Source organism: Triticum aestivum, chromosome 6A (genome assembly GCF_018294505.1).
Source record: "Triticum aestivum cultivar Chinese Spring chromosome 6A, IWGSC CS RefSeq v2.1, whole genome shotgun sequence".
Lineage (NCBI taxonomy): Eukaryota > Viridiplantae > Streptophyta > Magnoliopsida > Poales > Poaceae > Triticum > Triticum aestivum.
In genome coordinates this window covers 96,075,013-96,098,847 of record NC_057809.1, presented here as the reverse complement: position 1 = coordinate 96,098,847, position 23,835 = coordinate 96,075,013, and the positions used below count along the sequence as shown (strand labels likewise).

Here is a 23,835-nt window from a genome sequence, read left to right as displayed (position 1 = left end):
CTCATCGTATGATGTATTCGCTTCCTTATCTTTTCTTTTTCTCGGTCTGGTAGACATGTCCTTCACATAGATAACCTGTGCCACATCATTGGCTAGGACGAACGGTTTCGTCAGTGTACCCAAGATTGTTCAGATCCACTGTTGTCATTCCGTACTGTGGGTCTACCTGTACCCCGCCTCCTGACAGATTGACCCATTTGCACTTAAACAAAGGGACCTTAAAATCATGTCCGTAGTCAAGTTCCCATATGTCCATTATGTAACCATAATATGTGTCCTTTCCCCTCTCGGTTGCTGCATCAAAGCGGACACCGCTGTTTTGGTTGGTGCTCTTTTGATCTTGGGCGATCGTGTAAAATGTATTCCCATTTATCTCGTATCCTTTGTAAGTCAATACAGTCAAGATGGTCCCCTGGACAACGAGTACAGCTCATCACAAACAGTGTTGTCACCTCTGAGACGTGTTTCCAACCAACTGCTGAAAGTCCTGATGTGTTCACATGTAATCCAGTCGTCACACTGCTCCGGGTGTTTGGAGCGCAGACTGTTCTTGTGTTCATCGACATACGGGGTCACCAAGGTAGAGTTCTGTAGAACTGTGTAGTGTGCTTGAGACCAAGAATGCCCGTCCCTGCATATTATTGAGTCCGCTCCTAGCGTGCCTTTTCCAGTCAGTCTCCCATCATACCGCGATTTAGGGAGACCTATCTTCTTAAGGCCAGGAATGAAGTCAACACAAAACCCAATGACATCCTCTGTTTGATGGCCCATGGAGATGCTTCCTTCTGGCCTAGCACGGTTACGGACATATTTCTTTAGGACTCCCATGAACCTCTCAAAGGGGAACATATTGTGTAGAAATACGGGGCCCAGAATGACAATCTCGTCGACTAGATGAACTAGGACGTGCGTTATGATATTGAAGAAGGATGGTGGGAACACCAGCTCGAAACTGACAAGACATTGCGCCACATCACTCCTTAGCCTTGGTATGATTTCTGGATCGATCACCTTCTGAGAGATTGCATTGAGGAATGCACATAGCTTCACAATGGCTAATCGGACGTTTTCCGGTAGAAGCCCCCTCAATGCAACCGGAAGCAGTTGCGTCATAATCACGTGGTAGTCATGAGACTTTAGGTTCTGGAACTTTTTCTCTGGAATATTTATTATTCCCTTTATATTCGACGAGAAGCCAGTCGAGACCTTCATACTGAGCAGGCATTCAAAAAAGATTTCCTTCTCTTCTTTGGTAAGAGCGTAGCTGGCAGGACCTTCATACTGCTTTGGAGGCATGCCGTCTTTTTCGTGCAAACGTTGCAGGTCCTCCCGTGCCTCAGGTGTATCTTTTGTCTTCCCATACACGCCCAAGAAGCCTAACAGGTTCACGCAAAGGTTCTTCGTCACGTGCATCACGTCGATTGAAGAGCGTACCTCTAGCTCTTTCCAGTAGGGTAGGTCCCAAAATATAGATTTCTTCTTCCACATGGGTGCGCGTCCCTCAGCGTCATTCGGAACAGCTAGTCCACCGGGACCCTTTCCAAATATTACGTGTAAATGAGAGACCATAGCAAGTACGTGATCACCGGTACGCATGGCGGGCTTCTTCCGGTGATCTGCCTCGCCTTTGAAATGCTTGCCTTTCTTTCGACATTGATGGTTGGTCGGGAGAAATCGACGATGGCCCAGGTACACATTCTTCCTGCATCTGTCCAGGTATATACTTTCGGTGTCAGCTAAACAGTGCGTGCATGCGTGGTATCCCTTGTTTGTCTGTCCTGAAAGGTTACTGAGAGCGGGCCAATCATTGATGGTCACGAACAGCAACGCCTTTAGGTCAAATTCTTCCCCCATGTGCTCATCCCACGCACGTACACCTGTTCCATTCCACAGCTGTAAGAGTTCTTCAACTAATGGCCTTAGGTACACATCAATGTCGTTGCCGGGTTGCTTAGGGCCTTGGATGAGAATTGGCATCATAATGAACTTCCGCTTCATGCACATCCAAGGAGGAAGGTTATACATACATAGAGTCACGGGCCAGGTGCTGTGATTGCTGCTCTGCTCCCCGAAAGGATTAATGCCATCCGCGCTTAAAGCAAACCATACGTTCCTTGGGTCACTTGCAAACTCAGCCCAGAACTTTCTCTCGATTTTTCTCCACTGCGACCCGTCAGCGGGTGCTCTCAACTTCCCGTCTTTCTTACGGTCCTCACTGTGCCATCGCATCAACTTGGCATGCTCTTTGTTTCTGAACAGTCGTTTCAACCGTGGTATTATAGGAGCATACCACATCACCTTCGCAGGAACCCTCTTCCTGCGGGGCTCGCCCTCAACATCACCAGGGTCATCTCGTCTGATCTTATACCGCAATGCACCGCATACCGGGCATGCGTTCAAATCCTTGTACGCACCGCGGTAGAGGATGCAGTCATTAGGGCATGCATGTATCTTCTCCACCTCCAATCCTAGAGGGCATACGACCTTCTTTGCTGCGTACGTACTGTCGGGCAATTCGTTATCCTTTGGAAGCTTCTTCTTCAATATTTTCAGTAGCTTCTCTAATCCTTTGTCAGGCACAACATTCTCGGCCTTCCACTGCAGCAACTCCAGTACGGTACCGAGCTTTGTGTTGCCATCTTCGCAATTGGGGTACAACCTTTTTTGTGATCCTCTAACATGCGATCGAACTTCAGCTTCTCCTTTTCACTTTCGCACTTTTCCCTTGCATCAACAATGACCCGGCGGAGATCATCATCGGGCACATCGTCTGGTTCCTCTGGATCTTCAGCTTCCTCTTGATCTTCAGCTTCCCCCGTTGCAGCATCACTGTATTCAGGGGGCACATGGTTGTCATCGTCCTCCTCTTCTTCGCTGTCTTCCATCATAACCCCTATTTCTCCGTGCTTCGTCCAAACATTATAGTGTGGCATGAAACCCTTATAAAGCAGGTGGGTGTGAAGGATTTTCTTGTCAGAGTAAGACCTCGTATTCCCACAATTAGGGCATGGACAACACATAAAACCATTCTGCTTGTTTGCCTCAGCCACTTCGAGAAAATTATGCACGCCCTTAATGTACTCAGAGGTGTGTCTGTCACCGTACATCCATTGCCGGTTCATCTGCGTGCATTATATATAATTATGTGTGTCAAAAGTAAGAAAATTAGACAAGTATCTATCTAAAGTAAGATTTTTTTCTTTCAGAAAGAAGATAAGAACAAGAGGCTCACCACGGTGGTGCCGGCGACGAGATCGGCGCGGGCGATCGACGGCGGTGAAGACGAGGACGGGGCGTGACGGACCGCTAAACCTAGACAAATCTCGGAAAAAATGGAGCTCGGAGGTCGAGCTTCGAGAGGAGAAAGCTTAACTAGTGTGGCTCGGGCATTTCATCGAACACCTCATGTGCATAGAAGGTGAGCTAGAGCACCCAATGCCCTCCCCCTCGCCGGCCAGCAAAAAACAGAGCACTGTGGAGTGCTCTGCTCGCCGGCAATGGGGTATATATAGGCAACTCATTGGTCTCGGTTCGTGGCTGGAACCGGGACTAAAGGCCATCCTACTGTCCCGGTTCCTGCCACGAACTGGGACCAATGGTAGTGGGCCAGGAGCGAGGCCCATTGGTCGCGGTTCATGCCAAGAACCGAGACAAATGGGCCCAGACGAACCGGGACCAATGCCCACGAGGCCCCGGCCGGCCCCTTGGGCTCACGAACCAGGACAAATGCCTCCATTGGTCCCAGTTCGTGGCAGAACTGGGACTAATGGGCTGGCCAGGCCCGAACAAAAGCCCCCTTTTCTACTAGTGATTGGTATCAGAGCTTCGGTTCAGGCGATCACCGACGACCATGGCGCTCGTCCCACACGGCGGCGGCGCGGGCGGATCGGCGACGATGGCGATGCCAATGCTGACCGCGGAGAACTACACGGTCTGGGCCATCAAGGCGCAAGCGATCCTCGACGTCCACACCGTATGGAAGGCGGTGGCACCGAGCGACGCGGTGGTGAACGCGCGGAAGGACAAGATGGCGCCGTGTTGCTTCTCGGGGCGTTGCTGGAGGATGTGCTATTGCAGGTGTTGACGAAGCTCATCGCCAGGGAGGTATGGGACTCCTTGAAGGTGAGGTTCGTCGGCGCCGATCGGGTCCGTGCGGCGAGGCTGGCGATGCTGTGTGGCGAATTTGACCGCCTAAAGATGGCGGACGGCGAGGAGTTCGATGTGTACGGAGGGAGGCTCGCGGCGATGGCGGCAAGGTACGTCAACCACGGGGAGACGCTGGACGATGCGGCGCTCGTCAAGAAGCTGCTGGATACGGTGCCGGATCGGTTCTTCCCCGTCGTCGCTGGTGTCGAGCAGTTTCACGATGTGACGACGATGGCGTTCGACGAAGTGCTTGGGCGGCTGCGCGCGTTCGACGAGCGAGTTCGGCGTCGACGGCAGGACAGCGGGACGGACATCTCCTGTTCACGGCGGCGCAGTGGCGGGCGCGGGAGTGGCAGCATGGCGGAGCACGGGACGACGACGACGGACGCAGCGTGGCGTCAGGAAGCGGCAGCAACAGCCGCTGGCACTGCTACAAGTGCGGGGAGCACAGGCACTTCCGGCGCGAGTGCCTGTAGCTGCGGAAAAAGACCGGCGGTGGAGCAGGCTCTCTTGGCCGGCGGCAACGTCGACGATGACGGACTCCTCTAGGCCGTGGCTTGGGAGGTATGTGTTGGAATAAGTCACGGCGTCGGGCTTGTCGGGTTCGTCGGGCGCTTCGATGGCGCGCGAGACGGGCGGGACGTGCGGGACGCAGCAGCGTGGCATGTGTGTGTATAGGCAGTGTATGGCCCATGTGCGTGCGTTTGATTCATTATCGCAGACTGGTTTGTTGCAGCGGGCGCTGGCTATGCGTGGTGGTGACCAGGTATTACGGATGAGTAGGTGCTCACGTTGGGAGAAGACCGAATCACTAGGAGGATGGGCGTGCGTGGGTTCTGTAGCTACAAAGCCGGCTGGGGCGTGTGTTAGGGCATCTCCAGCCGTTGGCCCCCCAAGGACGCAAAAAAATCGTCCCCTGGGGGCGAGCCGACGATACAATCGGCGCTGGGGGCGGTTTTGCGCCCAGTCGTCGCCCCCAGGCGCCGAAATTGGCCCACTTTGCAGGCCCATATGGGCGAGAATAGGCCCATATTCGGCGTGGTTTCGCCGTGTCTCAGCGTTCAATTATCAACACAATTATTTCTTATCACATATTTCATCACAGAAAAATCAAATACTTCAACAAAATAGTACAACAACAAATAGTTCAATACAAATTATATAGTTCAACAAATAAAAACTCGTATTTCATCACACGGCGTCCCCCTTGAGACTCCATAGGTGCTCAATCAGATCTTTCTGCAGTTGATGATGCACCTATGAGTCTCGGATCTCCTGACGCATACTGAGATAGGCAGTCCAAGTTGCCGGTAGCTGGTGATCAACTTCGGCTAGAGGACCCTGCCTGTAGTATGGTTCAGTGTCAAATACTAGGTCTTCTTGCTCGCTCTCGATGATCATGTTGTGCAAGATGATGCAGCAAGTCATAATCTCCCACATTTGATCTTTGGACCAGGTCTGAGCGGGGTACCGAACAACAGCGAATCGAGATTGGAGCACACCAAATGCCCGCTCGACATCCTTCCTGCAAGCCTCCCGAACTTTCGCAAACTAGGCGTTCTTGCCTCCTGCCGCAGGGTTTGAGATCATCTTCACAAATGTCGACCATCTCGGATAGATGCCATCTGCTAGGTAGTACCCCTTGTTGTATTGGTGCCCATTGATCTCGAAGTTCACCGGAGGAGAATGGCCATCAACGAGCTTGGCAAAAACAGGAGAACACTGCAGCACGTTGATGTCATTGTGATTTCCTGGCATACCAAAGAAGGAGTGCCAAATCCAAAGGTCCTGTGTGGCTACCGCCTCAAGCACCATACTGCAACCGGCTTTGGCGCCTTTGTACATCCCCTGCCAACAAAATGGGCAATTCTTCCATTTCCAATGCATACAGTTGATGCTTCCAAGCATCCCAGGAAATCCTCTTGCTGCATTCTGGGCTAGGATCCGAGCAGTGTCTTCCGCATTGGGTGTTCTCAAGTATTGTGGCCCAAACACTGCCACCACTTCCCGACAGAACTTGTAGAAACACTCTATGCTGGTGGACTCGGCCATGCGCCCATAGTCGTCGAGTGAATCACTGGGAGCTCCATATGCAAGCATCCTCATCGCTGTCGTGCACTTCTGGATGGAGGTGAATCCAAGAGCGCCAGTGCAATCCATCTTGCACTTGAAGTAGTTGTCGAACTCCCGGATGGAATTCACAATCCTGAGGAAGAGCTTTCGGCTCATCCGATAACGGCGCCGAAATGTTCTCTCGCCATGAAGTGGAGCATCGGCGAACTAGTCGGAGTAGAGCATGCAGTAGCCTTGGAGACGATGCCGGTTCTTTTCTTTCATCCGCCCCGGCGCCGAGCCACCTCGCCGCGGCTTTTCATTGCTCGCTAGTAGCTGGCCGAGGGCGGCGAGCACCATGAGATGCTCTTCTTCCTGGACGTCGGCCGCGGCTTTCTCCTCCAGCAGCGCGGCGAGCTCTTCCTCCTCATCCGAGTCCATCGCCGAGGCAGGCAAAACGCCGAACACCTTGCGCTCGGTGGGCGTGTACCCGCCGTTAAACCGCGCCTCCGCGGCCGGAAACGGCGGCCGGAAACGCCCAGCTGCTGTGGGAGGGGCTGCCGCGGCGAAGCGCTGCTATTTTCCGGCGGGGAATGGCTATCTAGCGGAGTAGGGCGGCGGCCGTCGCCGTGATATAGCTAGTGGTGGCCGAGGGCGCGGGGGGTGCGAGGCAAGTCGGGGAAGAAAACCTTGACTTTTCCGCTGTCGGTGTGGGCCAGGCGTGCTTTTCCCTAGCGCCGGAGCCCCCAACTGCTCCCCAGCGCGCCGGATTCGGCATGTGACCGCCGGGCGGAAAAAAGGTCCGAACCGGCGATTTTCGGTGTCCTGGGGGCACGACTGGGCTGTTTTTTCGGCGCCAGCGCCGAAAAAGTGGCCTGGGGGGCCCTGTTGGGGGCGCGGCTGGAGATGCCCTTAGTGCTTAGTGCATGCCTAGGAAAAGGCCATGCAGTTAGTGGCTAGGTTAGTGGCGTCCAGCGTGTGTGCATATCTGGATATAAAAGGTCCCTCATTGTAGGATGAGACTTGCCTGCTCCCTGCGTGTGCTCCCATCCGTTCTTCCGCATACGTGGCTTGATTTGATTGGAACAAAATAAGGTCTGGCTTCACCCCTTTAAAATCAAGGGGGAGATGATTAGATTAGAAAGGGAAAAGAAAAAAGAACAACCGTAGGATGAAGTGGGAGCACGGATGGGAGCACGAGGAGGGAGCAGGCAAGCCGGATCCCTCATTGTATGGCTTGTAGACGGGGAGTGAGCCGGAGATAATTGGAAAGGGCTATGTTGCGGCCGGAAAAATACTGTTATATTTTTTCTACCTCTATTCTCCGTCCGGCATAAGAGAGAGCGGCAACAACATACCTTGACACGGCGGTCGGCCGTGCTTTCATCGAGGCGGGGCGCCGAGAAGAGCCTGCCGACGAGGAATCGACGCAGGACGCCCGAGTGGGCGCTGTGGGATGCCCAAGTGAGCGTGGTGTGGTTATACCCAAGGTACTTCCCCACAAGCAGTCGTGGCCGTCCCGCCAGGGCGGCGTCCTGCGCCGTGAAGCACTCCTCGGCGGCAGCATGTGTCGACACGAGGAGGGCTGGCCGCGCCTGATGGGGTTGTGTACCTAGGGTAGGATCATGGACCTGATCCAAGTAACTTACCCTAGGACACCCTGAGAAGAGGTCGCCTTCCAGTCGACCAACGAGGACTCACTCGACTGGTCTGAAGGACTCGACCACGAAGACTCACTCGACCACCAGGAGGTCAAGAGGCACTCTGCACTGCAACGGCCTGTAATCAAGTAGACTTTATGATAGTAAAGGCACTTTATGTGGGGCGTTACCAGTAACGCCCCAGACTTAACTCACCTTAAACCCTCTCCTGCGTGGGCTGGCTGGGGTCCTGGCACACTCTATATAAGCCACCCCCCTCCACAGGCAGAAGGGTTCGGCACCTTGTAATATATACATTCATAATCCACTCGACCGCCTCCGGGCTCCGAGACGTAGGGCTGTTACTTCTTCCGAGAAGGGCCTGAACTCGTACATCCTTTGTGCTTACAACCTCTCCATAGCTAGGACCTTGCCTCTCCATACCTACCCCCACTCTACTGTCAGGCTTAGAACCACGACAGTTGGCGCCCACCGTGGGGCGGGTGTTTTAGCGATTTTGTGGAGAAGTTGCGATTCTTCTGAGTACTCTCACCATGGTGTCTGCTGGAGTTTTGGTCGAGGGTCAAGAGATCCGTCTCGGCACTCTCACCTTCATCGCCGACGACTCCGCATGGCTCCAGGAGGCTCCACTCGACGTAGATGCGCTCCCCGTCCGCGGTGCGACGCATTTTCGCGCATGTGTCCGCGGCGTTCTGCTGCGGCAACCGTCGGCCAGTATCGGTCGGCTCCTCCATCGTCCACCCTCCCGGTCTCCTGCCGGCGCATGCGCTCAGGCCGGTCGAGGCTTCAGCGATGGGTGAGTCACGCTGTGGCTCGCCAATCGGCTACTACACAAGTTGCGGCAATCGAGCCCAACGAATCTCTCTACGGCTTGTTCGATCAGTCGACTGGCTCCGGAGAGACTGCATCCGAGTGCGGAAGCAGTGATCCAGCGGCGGAAATCTTGATGGTTGACGGGCCCCACAGCCCTCCTGGCTTCGCCCGTGGCGGTGGAGCAGGTGGCGGCGGCGACCATGCACGAGACTACGAAGAGTACCAGCCCGAACCACTCGACTCTCTGCAAAGAGAAGAGCTTCGCCGCAGGAACGAAGATCCCCTGCGTATTCCCATCACAGGAGAAACCCCCGAGGCTCGCGCCTTGGAGGAGGCGCGTCTGGCCAATTTGGCCGAGCGCACTCGACTGGAGAACCTTCAGCGAGCACTCGACGAGCGCGCGCGGCAACGAGTTCCCGACACCAGTCGACGTCAACTCTTCCCGCCGACTCAGGTATATCGAACCCCAATTCAGAATTTAGCAGCTGCGACCCGTATAGCAGAGTCCATTCAGCCTTCGCAGTCGGAAGCTGGCAGAGGTTTGCTGCAGATCAGGGATCTGCTCCGGGCAGCAGGAGATCAGAATTCAGCCGTGTCTCAGTCGCGCAACAGAATTCACAGTCGATCTGTCACTGTGAATACGGTTCAGTCGGCTCACAGCCCCAGATCGCCTCCGCGGCGCGAAGGGCGTGAGAATTGGCGAGATCAATATGGCGACAGACTCGACCGAGATGATAGGCGTCGAGTGCCCTATTCCCCTCCGAGGGGTGGGTCTTACGCTCCTCGGCAGCCAGATGATAGGCGTCAGTACAGTGCAGGGCGTAGGGTTCCTGTTGACCCCAGAGAGCCAGGCTTCGATGCGCGATCCATTCTCGTGCAAGGGCTGGTCGACCGGAACAAAGCCCATCGAGGCGCACTCGACAGAGATGTACCCACGAGCAGTCGAGTACACGTTTCTGGTCCTGAATGTTTCAGCAGAGCTATCAGAGCCGCAGTTATCCCCCCCAATTTCAGGTTGGCAACAGGAGTCAGCAAGTTCACTGGTGAGTCTAAGCCTGAAACTTGGCTTGAAGACTACCGAGTGGCAATTCAGATCGGTGGTGGGAACGACGAGGTGGCCATGAAGCATTTGCCCCTCATGTTGGAAGGTTCTGCCAGGGCATGGTTGACTCAATTACCTCCTAGCAGCATTTACACTTGGGAAGATCTGTCCCGAGTGTTCGTCAGAACGTTTGAAGGGACTTGCAAGCGACCAGCGGGATTGACAGAGCTGCAAGTCTGCGTGCAGAAAACTAATGAGACTCTCAGAGAGTATATTCAGAGGTGGATCACTTTGCACCACACCGTGGAAAATGTCTCTTATCATCAGGCAGTTTGCGCCTTCAAAGACGGCGTCAAGAACAGAGAACTGAGTTTGAAATTTGGTCGAACCGGTGACATGACCTTGAGTCGAATGATGGAGATTGCTACCAAGTATGCCAACGGCGAAGAAGAAGACCGACTCCGAAGCGGCAAGCACAAGCCAAGTCAGTCGGAAAAAGGGAACGTCAGTCGGAAACAGAAGCGAAAGGCTGAACCGGCAGCTCCTGGAGAGGCTCTGGCCGTAACTCAAGGAAAGTTTAAGGGGAAACAAAAAGGATCCTGGAACCCCAAGAAGGTAAAGGATAAAGAAGGGAACTAATATTCAGATATGGAGTCCCACACAGCATCATTACAGATAATGGGTCGAACTTTGACTCAGAGGAATTCAGAACCTTCTGCAACTCCCAGGGCACACGAGTCGACTACGCATCAGTCGCCCATCCGCAGTCAAATGGACAAGCAGAGCGAGCTAATGGACTGATTCTCAAGGGACTGAAGCCTCGACTGATGCGTGTTCTCAAACACGCGGCTGGAGCTTGGGTCGACGAACTTCCATCTGTACTCTGGGGACTGCAGACCACACCTAATCGGTCGACCGGAAGAACTCCATTCTTCTTGGTCTACGGAGCTGAAGCAGTCTTGCCGAGTGATCTCCTCCACAATGCTCCTCGAGTTGAAATCTACAACGAGGCAGAAGCTGAACAAGCGCGGCAGGACGCAGTCGACCTTTTAGAGGAAGAAAGGGAGATGGCTCTGATCCGATCGACCATCTACCAACAAGATTTGCGTCGTTTCCACGCCAGAAATGTGAGAGGTCGAGCCTTCCAGGAAGGAGATTTAGTTCTCCGAGTGGATCAGCACAAACCACACAAGCTTGCTCCTTCTTGGGAAGGTCCCTTCGTCGTCACCAAGGTTCTCCACAACGGGGCGTACTGTCTTTACAACGTCGAGCATAACATCGACGAGCCCCGAGCTTGGAAAGCGGAGCTACTCCGCCCATTTTATACTTAAGATTTCTCACTCGGGTGAGTTGCAACAAAGTACTCCTGTAGTTCATGGACCTCAAAATAATAGTGTCACAGTTCCTCTATAATTTCTGTCACTTTTTATTTTTGTCCAATAAAATTCCCCCTCAGTGGGTGACTTAGCTGCGAATCCGTTTCGCCTAAGTTTGTAAAAATCCTACCGAGTGGTAAGCCAGCCTTCCACTCGGAGGCTTAGCTGCGAATCCGTTTCGCCTAAGTTATCAAAATCCTACCGAGTGGTAAGCCCGACTTCCACTCGGAGGCTTAGCTGCAGCCCTGAGCTCGCCTAAAGTTATCAAAATCCTACCGAGTGAAGAGCAACCCTCTCACTCGGGGGCTTAGCTGCAGCCTCGTGCTCGCCTAAGTTATCAAAATCCTACCGAGTGGTAAGCCAGCCTTCCACTCGGAGGCTTAGCTGCAGCCTCGTGCTCGCCTAAGTTTTTCAAAATCCTACCGAGTGGTAAGCCAGCCTTCCACTCGAAGGCTTAGCCGCAGCCTCGTGCTCGCCTAAGTTATCAAAATCCCACCGAGTGATAAGCCAGACTTTCACTCGGGGGCTTAGCTGCAGTCCAAGGACTCGCCTAAGTTTTTCAAAATCCTACCGAGTGGTAAGCCAGCCTTCCACTCGGAGGCTTAGCTGCAGTCCAAGGACTCGCCTAAGTTTTTCAAAATCCTACCGAGTGGTAAGCCAGCCTTCCACTCGGAGGCTTAGCTGCAGCCTCGTGCTCGCCTAAGTTATCAAAATCCTACCGAGTGAAGAGCAACCCTCTCACTCGGGGGCTTAGCTGCAGCCTCGTGCTCGCCTAAGTTATCAAAATCCTACCGAGTGGTAAGCCAGCCTTCCACTCGGAGGCTTAGCTGCAGCCTCGTGTTCGCCTAAGTTATAAAAATCCTACCGAGTGAAGAGCAACCCTCTCACTCGGGAGCTTAGCTGCAGTCCAAGCACTCGCCTAAGTTATAAAAATCCTACCGAGTGAAGAGCAACCCTCTCACTCGGGGGCTTAGCTGCAGTCCAAGCACTCGCCTAAGTTGTGAAAATCCTACCGAGTGAAGAGCAATCCTCTCACTCGGAGGCTTAGCTGCAGCCTCGTGCTCGCCTAAGTTATCAAAATCCTACCGAGTGGTAAGCCAGACTTCCACTCGGAGGCTTAGCTGCAGCCTCGTGCTCGCCTAAGTTACAAAAATCCTACCGAGTGAAGAGCAACCCTCTCACTCGGGGGCTTAGCTGCAGTCCAAGCACTCGCCTAAGTTGTGAAAATCCTACCGAGTGAAGAGCAATCCTCTCACTCGGAGGCTTAGCTGCAGCCTCGTGCTCGCCTAAGTTATCAAAATCCTACCGAGTGGTAAGCCAGACTTCCACTCGGAGGCTTAGCTGCAGCCTCGTGCTCGCCTAAGTTACAAAAATCCTACCGAGTGAAGAGCAACCCTCTCACTCGGGGGCTTAGCTGCAGTCCAAGCACTCGCCTAAGTTGTGAAAATCCTACCGAGTGAAGAGCAACCCTCTCACTCGGGGGCTTAGCTGCAGTCGAAGCACTCGCCTAAGTTATAAAAACCCTGCCGAGTGGAGAGCAGCCCTCTCACTCAGGGGGCTTAGCTGCAGCCCGGTGCTCGCCTAAGTGAACTAAAGAACAAGTCGATTGCAGTACAGGCGCCTTGCTTTGAACCTGCAAAAGACATTCCGAGCCGAAGGCAATCATATTCAAGCGCCAAATTCAAGTTTGAATCGATATCTAAAGGAACCGAAAGTGCTCAGGCATCAAGCCCGTTAAGGTTTGTCGGTTACAATTCCACTCGGCATACCGAGGCAAATTTAAAGTGTCGAGCCAGAAGAAGTTTTTTACCCCTCCTGTGGAGGGCTGGAAGGTGCAACAAATTCATCAAGGTCAATTCCGTCGGCGATCCGAGTGGCAGCTGCAAGGAAAGTCTCCATAAAGGACCTGAAGTCGTGCTTCTTAGTATTGGCCACCCGAAGGGCCGCCAGCTTCTCCTCTCGTGCATCTTTGCAGTGGACTCGGGGCAGACACAGAGCGACATCTGCACCACACCGAGCCGAGGACTTCTTCCACTCCTGCACTCGACCAGGGATCGTGTTCAAGCGGGCCATCAGTGACTCAAGGTCATTCTGAAGTGTCTCCTCAGGCCAGAGCGTCGAGTCGATGCGAGATGTGGCGGCCTTCAGCCTTGCGAGATAGTCCACGACAGCTGCAACGCGAGACTCCAGTCGGAAAATATCCATGGCAACTTCGTCGTTCACCGGAGAATTGACGGGGTCAAGGTTTGGCTCTAGTCGACTGGTTTCTTCTTCAAAGTTTTGACAAAATTCTGCAAGGGTGATCACTAAGTCAAGGAGATAGTCGAATGGAAAAAGCCACAATTGGAAATATTTGCCAAACATGGAGGTTTACCTTCAAGCATAAGGAACAACTTCTTGGCAAGGCCACTCAGGAAGGCCTCCAGTTCAGTTTTCTTCTCAGTCAATTTGCTGACTCGGTCGGTCAGGGCAGCTTTGTCAGTTTTCAGTCGACTGACCTCCTTGTTGGCAATCCCAAGAGCAGCTTTCAGATTGGTATTGTCTTGTTCGAGCTTGGTGACTGAAGCTAACTTCTCGTCAGCAAGCTTGATCTTCTCAGCTAGCTCAAGGTCTTTCTTCTGCTGGGCCTCCCTTACCTTACCTGCAAGTTACAGCAAGATCAGATGCTGAAACAAGCAAGGGGAAAAGCAGTCGTCAGGGTCTCACCAAACATACCTTCGGTCTCCTCCTTTGCCTTTGTCAGCTTCTCCTGAACCAGCTTCAAGCTCAGCTCGACTTGAGTATGTTTCTGTTCCAGCTCTGAGTAGCGAGCCACAAGATCACAAGAGTTCTGCGAAGAACCAATCGACTAAATGTCAAATGTAATTCACTTCCGAGTGAAAAAGGGAAAAACACACGTTTCTAAGACTACAGCCGAATACAAGCATTCGACCGTAGTCTCGGGGACTACACCCAGTGGGTGCACTCAGCGTGCCCCCACTAATCCTGTTGAAGACAAAGTCGACCAGTCGACCTCAAAAAAAAAAAAGTGTGCGAGATGCATTCTCTAAGACTGTGATCAACTGCAAGCAGTCGACCACAGTCTCGGGGACTACACCCAGTGGGTGCACTCAGCGTGCCCCCACCGGTTTGTGAAATCCAGTCGACCAGTCGACTGATAGAAAAATTGACATCATAAAGCCTAAGGCCGACTGCCAGCAGTCGACCTTAGCCTTGGGGACTACACCCAGTGGGTGCACTCAGCGTGCCCCCACCGGTTTGTGAAATCCAGTCGACCAGTCGACTGACAGAAAGATTGACATCATAAAGCCTAAGGCCGACTGCCAGCAGTCGACCTTAGCCTTGGGGACTACACCCAGCGGGTGCACTCAGCGTGCCCCCGCTAACACGGAGTTTATTCGACACACCCAGTGGGTGACTAATATAAATTCCGGAAAAGAAAAGTTTTTGGTAGCATATCCAACAGAACAAACAACGGTCGACTGACCTGGACATTGCTTTGGAGGGCAGAACTGGCGTCATAAGCTGCCTGGCTCGCGTCCCGGATGGTCTTCAGTTGCTCCATCATAAGGCCCGCCTGGCGTATTGCCTCCTTCGCTGCGCCAGCTTGGTCCTCTGGGACGTGGTGCGTCGTGAAGAGAGAGGGCTGCTGAGCACTCGTCAGTGGACTTGCGAAGGACACCGTGTGTCGAGTGGTGTTCCCTTCCTCCACAGTCAGAATCTCAGGCGCCGTCACATCCTGAGGTACCTTACTGGTGGTCGCTTTCCGACTCCTCCTGCGTGTCAGTGGCTCTTCATCCTCGTCGTCGTCAGGGAGATCGATAACAGTGTTGGGTGGAGCTGCGGAGAAGGATCAGGATCAGAGATCGCGAGTCAGTCGACTAAAAACGGTGTTAAGAATACAGTACCTGGGTTCGAAGTTGCCGCATCCTCCATCTCGTGGTCATCGGCCCGGGCCGAGGTCTCAGAAGTAGTAGCACTGCAACTCCAAAGGATCAGTCGACTAACTTCAGCGTCGACCAGAAATAAAGTTCATACAGAATAAGAAAATATGAGCAGCACAATTACCCTGATATGGTGGGGATGGACACCTTCATCTTCGGCAGGAGCTTGGTCGGCTTCGGCGGAGCCCCCCTAGGCTGCTTCGACGCCTTTTCAGTCGGCGCCGGAGAAGTGGTCCTAGGGCGCTTGGTCGACTGCGTCGCAACCCCCTTGCCACGTTCAGTCGAAGGATCGTGGACGAGCTTCGACCGCCTTTCCGAGCGCGGTGGCACGACCTCCTCCTCCTCCTCCTCGTCTTTGGCGTCATCATCATCGCCGTCGTCGTCATCATCATCGTCGTCATCATCCTCTGCGACATCCGAGTCCCATTCCTCCTCTTCCTGGCTCTCGCCTCCGCTCGCCTCGCCCTCCTCAGTCGAAGCTTGTGCCCCATTGGGCATCGAGTACAGCTCGGTGAGGGCCTAACAAATGCCCAGACAAGAATCAGTCGACCAGTCGGCAAGATTAACAGCAATGAATGCGACAAGGGCGCAGTGGAGAGCAGAGCAAATGTACCTTGTTTGGGTCGCTGTTGTGGTCGAGTGGAGGAATCCTTCTGGCTCCGCGCGGGTTGTCCTTGTTTCCGGTAACGGCTACCATCCATCTTTCCAGAGTGACGTCGTCGACTGCTTCTGGATGGACTCTGGTCTCGTCTTCGGTCCCACAGTACAACCACATGCAGTGGCTCCGGAACTGGAGAGGCTGGATGCGACGCCTGAGGAAAACCTCCAAGAGGTCCATGCCTGTCACTCCCTCCCGAACCAACTGCACCACGCGCTCCATCAGCATCTTCACGTCGGCTCTCTCCTCCGGAATCAGCTTCAGAGGGGAAGGCTTGCTCACTCGGTCCATGGTGAACGGAGGGAGTCCACTCGACTGCCCTGGCGTCGACTGGACCTGGCAGTAGAACCAAGTCGACTGCCAGCCTCTGACGGACTCGGGAAAGGTCATGGGCGGGAAGGTGCTCTTATTCCTCACCTGGATCCCCAGGCCCCCACACATTTGGACGACTCGGGTTTTCTCATCACCTGGGCTCGCCTTCTTCACGGTCTGAGAGCGACACGTGAAGATATGTTTGAACAAACCCCAGTGCGGTCGACAGCCCAAGAAACCCTCACACATGGACACGAATGCAGCAAGATAGGCAATGGAGTTTGGGGTAAAGTGGTGGAGCTGCGCTCCAAAGAAATTCAAGAAGCCACGGAAGAAAATACTTGGCGGCAAGGAAAACCCACGATCCACATGAGTGGCCAAAAGCACACACTCACCCTCTTCTGGCTGTGGATGCCACTCCTCCCCCGGCAACCTCGCAGCTCCGTGAGGGATCAAGCCCTCGTTGGCCATATCGAGGAGGTCCTTCTCTGTGATGGTCGACTGGATCCAGTCTCCTTGGACCCAGCCCTTCGGCAGGCGGGACCTGGACGAGGACCCTCCACGGCTGGTGGATCTCCCCTTCGCCCTCTCCGACGCCGACGCCTTCTTGGCGCGCTCCAGCGCCGCCGTCTTCTCCTTGGCCATGGTCGCCGGGGGGATGCGCGAAGGAAAGTGGTGCGGAGGCGAGAGCGAGCACGCTGAGCAGGGAAGAAGGAAGCAGAGAGAGAGGGAGAATGCTGGGGCGCAGCACAGAAATCCTCGCCGGGCGCATTTATAAGGTCCCTTCCGAGTGGCTGACATGCGGGCCCGGTCGATCTAATCATATCTGAGGGCAGTTATGCAGGCTGGATACGTGGCGAAAAAGGCGGCGCGGAGATCGAGGCGTCTATGCCCCGTCCCATCCGAACGCCGCGGTCCGCCCCGCTTCGCGCGCGCCCCCAAATTTCGCATCCCGCGGAATCCGCGAGCAACAAATCAGTCTGTCAGACGCGGTGTTTCCAGCGATCCGTCGCTCGGAGATCGTCGAAGCCCGAAAGATCACTCGACGTAAAAACAGAATGGATCGAGTCGACTGAAGGCAAATTGCTCCCTGTCAACGAAGAGATTCTTTGGTCCAGAACAGCGCACAACTAGAGCGCAAAGGTCAATCGGAAACGACATCAACTCCTTCACTCGAAGCCTCAATCCATTCGGGGGCTAATGATGGGGTTGTGTACCTAGGGTAGGATCATGGACCTGATCCAAGTAACTTACCCTAGGACATCCTTAGAAGAGGTCGCCTTCCAGTCGACCAACGAGGATTCACTCGACTGGCCTGAAGGACTCGACCACGAAGACTCACTCGACCACCAGGAGGTCAAGAGGCACTCTGCACTGCAACGGCCTGTAATCAAGTAGTCTTTATGATAGTAAAGGCACTTTATGTGGGGCGTTACCAGTAACGCCCCAGACTTAACTCACCTTAAACCCTCTCCTGCGTGGGCTGGCTGGGGTCCTGGCACACTCTATATAAGCCACCCCCCTCCACAGGCAGAAGGGTTCGGCACCTTGTAATATATACATTCATAATCCACTCGACCGCCTCCGGGCTCCGAGACGTAGGGCTGTTACTTCTTCCGAGAAGGGCCTGAACTCGTACATCCTTTGTGCTTACAACCTCTCCATAGCTAGGACCTTGCCTCTCCATACCTACCCCCCACTCTACTGTCAGGCTTAGAACCACGACAGCGCCCCCAGCCTCAGCGATACGAGCGGCCTCAGGGCCCCGCCGTGCACCGAGGCGGCCAGCGTGGCCAGCGAGCGGTGCAGCGGCTTCTTGATCAGGGGGAGGTGGCCCAACAGTGGGAGTGGATTCGGTGCGGTTGCACCATCCGTCGACGGAAAAAAATTATATGAAATTAGGTCTCACGGTTAGCAGGTGAGACCCGCCCTGATGGATGACACGTGTCATTCATAAATCACAAAGCATCTAACCTCTTTCCCTCTGATTTCAAGTGAGGATGAGGTAGATGCTTTGTGATTTGTGAATGCCACGTGTCATCCATAAGGATGGATCTTACGTGAAACCTGGTCTCATAGAATTCTTTTCCTCTATTGACCCATACGATCGAACAAAAGTCGCGATGACACCGGTGAGAAGGACGAGAAGGAGCAGGAGAACGCCGCCGCTGCCGCGTCCATGGCTAGCATTGGCATTGCCATGAAAATCCTCGGCACGCGCTTGCTATATAGTGCTAGTACCAAGCAGGTTGCTTCATAATAACGATTCTTAAAGAAATCGTCGGCTCAAATGCGAACAAAACTAGAACTTCAAAAATCCAATCAGGCAGCCAATCCACTTGGTAAGAGAACCACTGCTTACATTTTACATAAAAAGAACCATTACTGGTGTGTTGCTTACAGTGATTCGTGAGACTCGCGCTCTAGTCCTTCTAAACCTCAAGCATGACCTAAGACTTACGTGAGATGCCTCGCGTCATGAGCAATACCGTATGCCTATGCCAGGCAATCTATATCCCTAGCGACTTAGCGACTGGAGGGGTGTCTTATTCTCGCTACTAACCAGGTTTTGTTTGTCATACTTTTTTTCCGCTGAAACTCACCATTGTCGTAATAGAAACGGTAAATTTTTCCGTCGTTGATGTTTCACTCTCACTCGTGGTTTTTAAATATGTTTATGGAAGAACCAATATGTAATTGATTGGTTAGAAGGATGGTTGTACTCCTAGCTCACTAGGAGTCAAACCACATGTTTGAAACTTGTGTGTCTCATAAAGGCAGAGTGTTCTTTTGATGGGAGGGGACGTTTTCGTCAATAGTGACGTGTCCGAGGTGTCTTCGTCAACCTCAAGACCCACCGGCTCAATCTCCCGAAGGTGCTCATAGGACTAGGGGTGCGTGAGAGCGTGTATGAACATGAGTGTATGTGCATGTATGTGAGTATATGTGTTTGTACTGTGTTTCTCAAAAAAAATGTTTATTGAAATATAAAATTACACTAGCAATTTTATATTTTTGTTTCATTATGTTGTTGTTGTCAATTTTAGTGAAACTTACACTATAAGAACTATGTTGTTTATTTATGTTTTTTGCCTTCAGTAAGAGATTGAAAATAGCTGGTTGTTGTGTTTTTTTTCTAAAACGCCTTACAAAAGTGAATCAAGGAAGTACTATCTTGTCACGAGCAAATGGATGTTTTAGCACACATCTGATTTTCGTTGTCTGAATTAAGAAATGAAATGACTAGAGCTAACTCATATACTCTTCATTCTAAAATAAGTGTCTTAACTTTGTACTAGTTTTAATACAAGTTATACTAAGCTTAAGACGGAGTGATATCTGTCGAACTGTCAACACAAGCAATCACTTAAACTCTTTATTTGGCCCTTTCTTAAAATTTGGTTCCTTTTTTGACCCCAAAAACTTCTTTTTTCCCTTTTTGACACTTAAGCTTCATTTTGTTCCCTACGTGACACTTTCATCCACTTTTCCATCCGACGGTGTTAACTATGATGTACAAAGACAATTTTACCCCTGGTGGTAATATATGTCACTAAGAAAGGGAAGAGAAGGAGCGTGAATATGAATGTATGAAAGTGTTGCGCGTTGGAGATTCCACGTTCAAATATTCATATGCACCAACGCCCGACCAGTCGCGTTGCACAGCTCGATCCGCGACCGTGAGAGCGCGGCACTCAGTTGCTCACGCACGAGTACGTACAAAGCTAGCACAAGAACCATGCAAGCTAGCAACTTGATTGATTTTGCCTGAACACTGAACGCACATCTAGCCGGCACCTCACATGCGTACGCGAACCAGTAAAAGCTAGCGCTTAATCGATCGGATCAATTTGATCTCGGCGGAATACTCTCATGACTATCCTACTGATTCGTGTATATACATTGGTAGTGAGGAGACATTTTTTTGGAACGATTCGGTGGAGACATTTTACTCAATGGAGGCGTGAGCTTGTGCAGCAAATTGAGGCGCGAACACAACTCAGGGACATCACCCGTCGAGGTTAAACTACCACCCGCGAGATTAATCTGCACAAATTTATACACTACAGTCTACAGTAGAGGCTGAATGGGTAGTTATTATTCCACTCATCATATTATTATTAGTCCCCTGCAATTTTTTTAATGATTAGTCATGTAGTACTATTTTTTTATTTATCCAACCACGACAAAATATATCACATTACCTCTTTGTTTGCATGTGAATAATCTAGTCATATACTACACTAGGGGTAAAAATGTCTTTTTATGTCAGACTTAACACCATTACTAGTCAAATATGACGAAAGTGTCACATAGGGAACAAAATGAAATTTAAGTGTCAAAAAGGGAAGAAAAATGTTTTTTGGGCTAAAAAAGCAAATTTTAAGAAAGGGCCAAATAAAGAATTCTCTCATCAATTAAGGTTCGTGACCTGGAGTCAGTTTTATGCCGGTAGTGCTACGTCCATTTCCTGTTGTAGTGCATATAAGTTTTTTGAAGCTAAACTTTACAAACGATCAAGTATCTAAAAAAAGTTCTACAACTAGATTACTAACTACTCCTTCCGTTCTAAAATAGATGACCTAGCTTTGTACTAGTACAAAGTTGAGTCATCTATTTTGGAAAGAGGGAGTATATACCATTTGATACATTATGAGTGTATTTTCATATTATATATAAATAATTTCCTCTCTTGTAAATTTTGACTTAAAAAAATTATATGCGCACTCCATTGTTAAACTGAGGGAGTAGTTGCAGCGGCAGGTATCACCTATTACCTCATTCATTTGTTTTTAACTACCACTGACTTACTTCATAGACTTGAACGGAGGGAGTAGTTGCTGCTAACGTACAGCTTCATTTGTAAGTCAGTGGTAGTTAAAAGAAGGAACATATTGATCCCTTCCTATTCGTTCCTTAGGTTAGTACATGCACGTAGAAAAAGAACGAACTGATTGATCCCTTTCCATTCATCACGCACGCATTCACTTTGCACTTTCCAATTTACCGGCGGCCGGCCGCCGACCCTTGTCTTTTGGCTAATCGCGACTGTGTGCATGGCGCTTTTTTCCCCTTTTCTCCTAAATCGATTGTTCCTTCCTAATTCAGTGAGGTCGTCTGCCGATTTCAATTCCCGGGCGGCGGGCGCAACCTCGCTTTGCTCTCCATCCATCGACAATTCGATCCTCTAAGGTATATCTTATATCTTATATTCATATCCGTATTCTACTTCCTAGTCTCCTAGATGAACAGCCAACACATCGGCACTGTTCAACAATTGTCATTTGGTGTATTTTTTTATATTTATTTTCGACATTGTGTCTTATCATGGCGTCCGGAAGAAAATATCCATCTGGTAGCGACTAAAAAAAAGAAGAAAGTTGTGGCTGACTTGGTACAATCACAGTGCGGAAATATTTATGATGAAAGTGATTATCAAGAAGAAACCCTAGAAGTTGAGAAGGCTTTTCAAGTTAAATATTTCTTTTATTTTGGTTGATATGGCGATCACCTCTTTGAAAGGTAGATTTAAAGAACTCGTGGTGATTAAAGATATATATTCGGATTATTATTGAACTCGGGCACTCTGAAATCATTACATGATATTGAACTTGAAGAATGTCGCACAAAATTTGCAGAAACTTTCTCTCTTGATGGTTTATGAGATGTTGAGGTATATGATCTTATTTTTGAGTTGAAGATTATAAGATTAACTTTGCCAGATGGTGTAATGTCTGCTATGGAGATTTTCGAGCATGTCCAAGAAGTTGTTTTTTATCCTAATATCTTCATTGCCTACCACATCTTACTTAATATGCATGTGACTAGCTTACAAAGTTGACATTATTGAAGAACTATCTAAGGTAAACATTGGTTCGGAGAGGATAAATGATTTGGCAACATTATGCATTGAGAAGAATTATTGGATGATATTAACATGGACCCCATCGTAATTGACTTTGCATTGAGGATTGTTAGAAGAAAATTTTAAGGTAATATGTATAAATTATTTTATATGCATACTGATTTAGATGCATTTAAGTGCTATCGATCAATATTTCATATATATGTATATTCATTTTTATGTTATGACATCCATATTAAGGCCCCGACTTTTAGTCTCGCCCCGGGCCCCCAAAATCTCAGGACCGGCCCTGGCCTACGCTAGGCAATCTATATCCCTAGAGACTTAACGACTGGATGACTGTTTTGTTAATCTACTACGAGGTGTCTTATTCTCGCTAGTAACCAAGGTATTTGTCGAATCACGGGTTCCGGCAAAACCCTTAAGGTTCGAACACTGGGGTGCGCGCAAAGATTTTCCCCTATCGATCCACGTCCTAACTCGGCTAAGATCTTACGAACTAACTTGACGAACTCGCAACACAAAGTACACAAGATTTATACTGGTTTGGGCCACAGTTGTGGTGTAATACCCTACTCCAGTATGGTGATGGTGGATTGCCTCTTGGGCTGAGGATGAATAGTATAAGGGGAAGAACAACCTCCTGAGGTTGAGGTGTTCTTGTGCTTGGTGAACTTGTGCGTGTGAGGATTCAATCCTCCCTCTTGATGTGTCTCTAATCGATCGGGTACCTAGCTAGGGTGGTGGCTAGTCCTATTTATAGAGGCCCTAGTCCTCTACCCAAATATTGAGCGGGAAGAGAGCCAATAACGACCAATTTGAAAGGGGACAGCTAGTACAGCTTATCCTGACAAAAGTGGTCTTCGCCTGCAAAAGGCTCTAGTGGTGACGCCGCCTTGGGCTCCATGGTGACCTCCATCTTGCCGCCCTGCTAGTCTTGGTCTCGTTGCACTGATATGGAAACCTTTGCTTGATGCCTCGGTACTCCGCGTCTGCGCTTGTCCCCTTAGCACCAAAGAGGAAACAAGGACGCTGCGCGCGCTGGCGCCCGCCTGGCGCTCGCCTGGTCTCGATTGTCATGGCTCACGTCACGAGAACCTCGCGAGGTTTGCCTGGCCTTGAACTCTCCACCCCTTACGAGCCAGCCTGGTGAGGCCGCTCCTAAGGAGGGTCTTGAATGCCTTGTTGATGAAGATGGGCCGTACAGACCTGCTAGCAAAGCCACGCCATGGGCCGCAGGCAGGCAAGTCTAGGGACCCCCATTCCCAGAACGCCGACAGCAGCCTCCGGGCCCAAGGCGAGCTCGGGCTTGGCTTCGAGGCGAAGCCGAAGGTAAAGTGTGGAGCGCCGCGGGCCCCAATAGCATGCGGCCTTCGTCGACGCGTGGCGGTTGATTGGACGTGGATGTCTCCGCTTCCCCATGCTGCCTTGGCAACTGCCCGACTTGACAAGTCCCTGCGACATGCAAGGAAAACCATCATTACCTGTGATCATGGGGGTGCTGGTTGGCCTTCTGCTATAAATGAGGAGGGAGGGCAGAGCCCCCGTCGCCTATTTCTTCCTCTGCCTCTCCCGCTTCTTCTCCTTCCTAGCTCCAGTCCTTGCTTGTGCACACATGGCAGCGATACGGAGATTCTCGGCCGTAGAGAAGGGCAAGGTTACCCTTATTGAGCCCGAGCTTCTCCCATCGAAGAAGAGGAGGTCTCATCGCTGTGAGATGGTCGTGAGGCCGGTGGTGTCACGGCCTTGGTACGAAAGGCTGCCTCCTGGGTACCCGATGTCCTTGTATGCTCACACCGACGATTCCGGAGGGAGGAGCGGTGAGCGGCGCCTCCTGCGCCGGAGCCGTTGCCGTCGTGCCATGGAGGCGCACGTCGTCGCCCCAGGGGTCCACGCTGCGGACTCCTCGCACGAGTTCATGTTGTGTGCGGCGATGCCCCCGAGCACCTGGATATGCCTCCCGCA

At 51.6% G+C, this 23,835-nt stretch overlaps 1 pseudogene; it reads right to left on the bottom strand.

Moving 5' to 3' along the window:
- The window catches only part of LOC123130374 (cytochrome P450 81Q32-like), a 36,071-nt pseudogene extending 18,196 nt beyond the window's left edge, over positions 1 to 17,875 (bottom strand).
- Positions 17,876 to 23,835: the final 5,960 nt, after the last annotated feature.